Raw genomic sequence first — 7,180 nt, 5'->3', positions numbered from 1 at the left:
TGGAGGCAACTACCGCTCCCGGGGATCCGGGAGCGGTAGTTGCCTCCAAATCCGGATTGAATCCTGACGGGTCGACGCCTACAAGAATTTATCTGGAAACTATCTGTTTGCATGTGTTAACTCTTGTCTCTCACCGTGTTATGGTGTTATTCACTTCCATTGTCTGACCGAAATGACGATGGACATTTGATACAGAAGGTCATCTTAACGAACAATTATTTGTGCCATTAATGGAGACTAAGAGGATTTCATCATGCTCTTAATGAATGGTTTGGCTGGGTGATGAGGGACGGGGTCTGATGCAGTTTTCTTCACATTATTTGTGGCTGTTAAATTTTCAAAATCGGTCATATTTCGTGATGTATGCTCTCACCTCTCGTACTTTTGCAATTCAATGATCGATGTTCAAAACAATATTTCCATGGTATTCAGCAGGATACATAAATCATAAGGCTCTGTAGAGGCAAGCCGTTAAGTAATCGAACGAACCAACGATCGGCTTAACAAAGCCAACGTTCTATATCGGAATTTGAACACGGAATTTGACTATATTCGAATTCACATTTTATTAAAAATACTAAAAATATACGCATCATCCGAACAAAATATGAGTGTCGTCGTCATTCGCTATTTTTTCCCGACTTCGTATCAAATTTTATCAAGTTCCGTCCATTCGTTCCTGAAATATCAATATTTCTCGTTTCGTTTAAAAATTCTTCTTTCACCTATGGCCAGAAAAGTTGTTTCGTGAAATGTCGCTTGAGGTGCGCTGGTCGTTATGTGCGTCATTTTAATTCTAACTTTTTTGACAAAATTTAAATTTTTAAATAACGGAATATTGGGATTATTTAAATTATATAGTCCGTATAAATATAACGCTCGAACACTGGATTAGAGGTGAAAGAAACCAGTTCCGCTTCTGAAACATTTTTTTACTCCTTCTTCCTTGTGCGCACTAAGAGGGCCTCTTTTAGCAAGCCCATTATGGGTTCAGCCAGGTGGTGAGGGGTTCAGCCAGGTGACGAGCCCGACGTATCCGGACCAACCGCGAGAAATTCCTGGGGATTTTTCGACCTGTCCGGATTCGATTCTGGGTCTCCAGAGCGGTAGGCTGCCACCTTGACTGCTCGGCCATCAGACCCCGCTTCTGGAACTGATTCGAGTGCAAAACTATTTCGACGGAACGGTTTCTCGGAACTGCTTAGTCTGTTGGAGTAGGCGGTTACACGGAATTATCTTCCGTCAGAATTGCTGTTGGACTCGAAGATTTCTCTTCGGTTATATATATATATATATATATACTAGCTGCAAGGACCCGCTTCGCTGAGTTTTTATTTGTATGTAATATAGTTTTTTTTATATATATAAAAGACTGTTTTTCTAAGTAATCTAGAATCTAGCTGCAAGGACCCGCTTCGATGAGCAAAAAGTAACGATAGTGAAGATTAAGATAATTACATTATAACTAATCTTACCCGTTTTCACAGAATGCAAGAATTAGGTCCCCCGTTTCCAGACTAATTAGAGAATTTTTACGTTTAGTCAAACGAACTATTTTCAACGTTTCTGGAACGTTTACAATCGTTCTATAATCGAACCAATATTCGAATTTTATGTTCGAATTTAATTCGAACAAATTCGAACAAAACATTCGAAATAGAAAGCCACTTTCAACCACTTTCAGCTTCATATCTCCCGCACCCTTATAGCTATCGAGTCGCAACCACCCCTATGCACGAATGGAGACTTGGGGCTACTACCACATACAAACACCATTCACGTGCGATGTGTAGTTTTTGCGGAAAAGTGAAATATAGGGACATACACGTCCATTTATATATATATATATAGTACTCCAGAAAATAATAATAATAATATAAAAATAATACTCCATAAAAATAACACTTAGCAATCTTCATCAAATTTTTCTTGCCTATTCTCTGAGGGAAATATAGAACACCGTTAAACTTAAATCAGGGGAGGGGCGGGTTGTCAAAGTTTAACGGTATTCTATACTGTATTTTCTTCGGAGTCCCTAAGAATAAGTGTAAAAAGTTTAGTACAGATCGCGTAAAAGGCTTTGGAGTTTATAAGGAGATGGACAACCTGATTTCATCCTACTCATTATCTTTTAAGCCGTTTACCTGATCTATACCAAACTTTTTATACTTATTTCCTGGGACTCGGGAGAAAAAATATAGACTTCCGTGAAATCTGAACGCCCCAATCGCTTTCCGATTTGACCTCCTTGACACTTAGTGACAACCATAATAACGGTAGGCTAAAATAACCAAACTTGTGATGCAGTTTTCCTTTTTAACGATTATCCTTCTTACTTTTTGCTCGGGCAATGCTAAGCATATCTGCTAATTTACTAATAAAAACAAATAATTAAGAACTCTAATAAAATAAATTTTATAAAGTATCATTATAAATTTAAAATATTCAAAATTAATTTCATTATTTCTTAAAATTCGTAGAACATTGTCAATTAGTTTTAGGCTCAAATCCAGATAGAGTTCACTGTTCAGTTAAAAGCTGTATTCATATGTTGGTAGTTCCGGAACCGGAATTGTTTCTAGTTGTTTCGATTCCGATCGAAATTATCCACCACTGAAGGTTTTAAAAAACACTGTCACATTAGCTCGAACTAAAATTTGTGTATGGCGTCATCTGTTATTAGATTTTATTTAAAATTATCAGTTATGAAAAAAACAAAAGACTTGACTTTGAGGGTAGATTTGAGTTTTTAAATATTTAAATGCCAAAAACGAGTAAAATTTTCATTAAGTCTGACTCCACTCGAGATATGGTACATGAACCCTTTATCTTTCGACCCTCTTGATCTTTAACCATCAGAACATAATAGCATTAACAGCATAAATACTCCATATATAAAAATAATTCTTCCAAGTTTCAAAATTTTTGGTTCATCTAGCCCTGAGATATAATGTAAAATAGACGTCGACATAAACACACAAAAAATTTTGTAAGGATTGTTATATACACTATATATTTGGGCTCCTGGAGTATCAAAACACCGAGAAATGCAAAACAGCAGAGAGAGGATCAAAATTTGACCGACCACCATACTTTAACTTTGTTAAATTCTATAACAGTAGGGGAAATAAACTATCTCCAATATTCCAAAAGATAAAAGTTGAACGAATCTCTGTAAAACCGACTCGTTTAACGAGTGACGTCTCGCATAACGAGTGACGAGGAGAAGGGAAGTCCCGAATTGTGTGCAAGCTACATCAGTCTGTGTTTAGCACTCGTTCCGCTAGCATTTTAGTGCCGCTTGTGATCACACATTTTTCCAAACTTGTGTTCACATATTACATATAAAAATCAACAACCATAGCCCGTTATATAATAAACACGCCAAACGATATACCAAATTCTTAGGCTATGTAAAGGCTATAATTAAATATTAGAAATTACTGTATTTCGACTTTTTTTACTGCAAATCGAATTCGCATTTCAGGTTGGTTCATTTCGAGCTAGAAGAAAGTATAGAGATGATTCCCCTTCCTTAACAATGTATATTGTACACTTTTCTTTGAATAAACGTTATACATAAAATATTGTGAGTATTTTTTTCGGCATGGAACGTATTATCGTATTTTAATTTATATGGGAAAAATTGTTTCGTTTAACGAGTGTTTCGCATTACGAGTAAGATTCTGGATCGAATTACGCCATTAAGCGGGTTCTACTGTAAGTGTAAATCCATTTTGTATAATACATGATGTAATTGTTTTTCCCCCTCTACATTTATAATTTTTATTATGTGTTTTATACTTTGTTAATATTTTATTGGGGTGTTTTTATTCTTGTTATCATATCAGGGGATGGAATCCCCTGATATGATAACAAGAATAAAACACGTTTCCGTTTCCAACCGACGTTTCCAAATGTAGGTAAATAAATAAATAAATTACTAAAGTTTAGATAATTGCTTCTTTATAACGGAAAAAGTAAGCGTTCATTCAAAAGACACAGTAAAATGCATGAAAAGTCTGTGAATCGCCAACTGCAATCCGTAAAACAACAAAAGAAAAAAAAGGCGATTCGCCCGAATAGGATAACCTTGGACGTATCGAATTGTCACGAATTTTCCCGATATTCTAGAGATTGCCTCATACTTCTATATACAGACTACAATGTTTCCATTCCGACTTTTTCCAGTGAATCTAAATACAAATAGCGTCTGTTTCTCCCAAAATTACCGTGTATTGTATCTCATGTATTTTCGAAAACTCACGAATAGAAAGCAACTGAAGTACACAAAATCGCAATTGCAGCATCCAACTTTAGCGCATTCAGTCACGTCTAACAGCTTCCCGATTTCGTTTCGACACTGTTGCTGATATTGTTTACTTACCTCGAAAATCATGACGCTGAATTCACAGATCGTGATTAGAGAGCGAACTGCTTTATGCTTTATTCTTCCGAATCTCCTTTATATTGTTCTATTCACCCGAACATTTTATTGTGAATTGAATGTTCTAGTTATTAAAGTGACATTATTGCCTGTCAGTCCTTCGTAAAACGATCACTTCTATCCAGTGCATATTCTAACGTGCAATTGGACACAAGATATGTAGTGTGAATTTTGAATTGTGCAATGGGAATCTCATATTTGTGCAGTAATTAATTGTCCGATTCCGGATTTTATAAGTATTTCTTTCTTGTGGTTTTATTAAAGTGTAAATTTGTAACTTTTAGGAACACTTCGTTGAGATTTCGCCAATTTTAATAAAATAATACTTCACTTACTCTCGACAAATTAAAATTATTTTTAACATTTAATTAAAAGAAGACAATTATATCATGTAGGTTGTATTTAATAGTTTTATGCCACTTTTTAACACCAGGGTGAGCAATTGTTCATTATGGCGGCTTCCATGAATCAGGATGTGTTGTATGCTTTCTACTGATAAATATATATTTTCATTTGAGTTAATTAAGTTTGTGTGAAAATAAACTTATATAAGTAATTAATATTAGATGTTTTACTGAATTAAAGTTAAGAAGTATAATCGTCGAGTTATAGTTTTTACAGCCCGTAAAAAGAAATTACGAAATATTTTAACATGCGAACTAAAATATTAATTTTATTAAGAACGTTGACTATCCGAAACAGGATTGCTAGGTTACTGACGAACAATTTTCTTCATTATCATAATTATTCCAGTTTATTATCAGGAAGACGACAAATCAAACAGTTTTTACCTCTTGCCATACCCAAACCTTCATTTTTCAATTCAGAAACCACAGAGGAAGAATGTTCAGAAGATAAGTATGAATATGATTTCGAAGTACCACTCGAGGAAATACATAGAACGTTGTTATATGAAAATTGTCATGATAAAGTGATACTTGATATTTATGGTTCAAAGTCAATTGAAGTAAGTAGTAGTAATTTTTATTATTTTTTTAAATAATTGAAATATCTTATATAAATGAGTATACTTTTTCAGTAAAATTTCTCATTTGATACGAAAACACGAGTAAAATTACAGTTCTGAATGATAACACTATGGGGACCTTAATAGAGCTGAAGACCATAGACTATACCTGTATGAATAAACATAATAGTCAAAGGAACCATATCTCTACATGCAACCCTTTGCAAGATGTTTGCCTCCAAATGTGGAACCCCCATGATAGCAGTTCTGGTTGCCATTTGATTGTGGATGTCATGTTTGCATGTGGCACTATAGGTGCCATGACAGTGACCAGTGCCTATAAAATAAATAGTACAGTGGTACCTCAGGATACGAAATTAATCCGTTCCGAAACTGAGATCGTATCATGAAAATGTCGTAAGGTGAATCAACTTTTCCCATACGATTACATGTTAAACCAAATAATTCGTTCCAACGCGAAAAACATACTCAAATTAAAGCCAAGTAATACATTAAAAAAAATAACTGTAGTAAGGAAAACAAATGAAAAATGCGAATTAATGTAACGTCGTATGGTGAGTTTTTGTTCGTATCGTGGAGCAAAAATATGTTCGAATTTCATGTCGTATCCTGAAAATTTCGTATGCTGGGGCGTTCGTATCCTGAGGTACCACTGTAAATGCATTAACTTCTAAAGCAACCAAAGCCGAATTAACAGGCTAGAAGCGGCTATAATAATAATAATAATTTAAAATAATTTGGTATTAGAGTTAGGTGTTAGGTCCATCTCATGCTAAATTTAATAATTAAAATTTTTAATTAAATAATTTAAATAAATTTAGAACTAACTGGAAGAAAAAAATAGCCTGTTAATTCGGCTTTGGTTGCTTTAATGTTTATCAGGTTAGCATTAACTTTTACTGATCAAAAGCATTTTTTACCTTGAACCAGTACAGTAGTCTTGCACTGAGATGTGTAAGGTAGCCGACCTGGTGGAGATAGGGGACTTGAAACTCACTTCACGGCACCTGTGTAAGGTTGCCATCTCCTAAGTGGGATCTATTAATCCCGCGTCAGGATGAACCTAAGGGAATGTTGTATGTGGGCTGTGTTGGAGGAGGCAAATGATGACAAGTGTTTTACACAAGAAAGCCGTTTATTTGTTAACATTTATGCTTACATCGACAATCGACAGTCCTTCACTAGGTTCTTCTTGTTGAAGAGGCGGAGAGGTGAGAACTTTGGCGTCTGTCTGGCCCAGGGGCGGACGAGATGAGGTCACTGAGCAAGGTGGACAATTGGAAGGAGGAAGTGGAGGAGTCCAAAGTTCTTGGCAACGACACACCACAATATAAGTCATGACCTTTCGTGGAATACGGAGGAGCGCCCTGTCCGACCTTGAATTTCGGATTTTTATAGTTTTTTCTCCCACTATTTGGACTTTTGATTGGCCCTTCATTTCCTTCCTCGCTTCCCAATTGGTCTCTCTTTTGTTTTGGGGAAAACCGAGATCGACTCGGGTCATGGGAAAGGTCCGATTCCAGGTGTCTGCTCGACACCTTTCTGTCGATTGTTCTTGGGGATTGTTGACAAAATTGCAAGACTTGTGCTCATAATTTAGCTCCATTACTTGCAATTTCTGTCATCTGGATACTTGAACGATCATATGCAATGATTTATCTCTCTTAAATCTTTCCGTCTTTTCCAAAATTGTTTCCCTAGATTGATTGTTTATGAGCTTTAGGGTCAAAGTTCTACCTGTTTAT

The sequence above is a fragment of the Centruroides sculpturatus genome, unplaced genomic scaffold (assembly GCF_000671375.1).
Source record: "Centruroides sculpturatus isolate CEXI.00-Female unplaced genomic scaffold, Cexi_2.0 scaffold1831, whole genome shotgun sequence".
In the NCBI taxonomy this organism is placed as follows: Eukaryota; Metazoa; Arthropoda; class Arachnida; order Scorpiones; family Buthidae; genus Centruroides; species Centruroides sculpturatus.
This window is presented reverse-complemented; position numbering follows the sequence as displayed.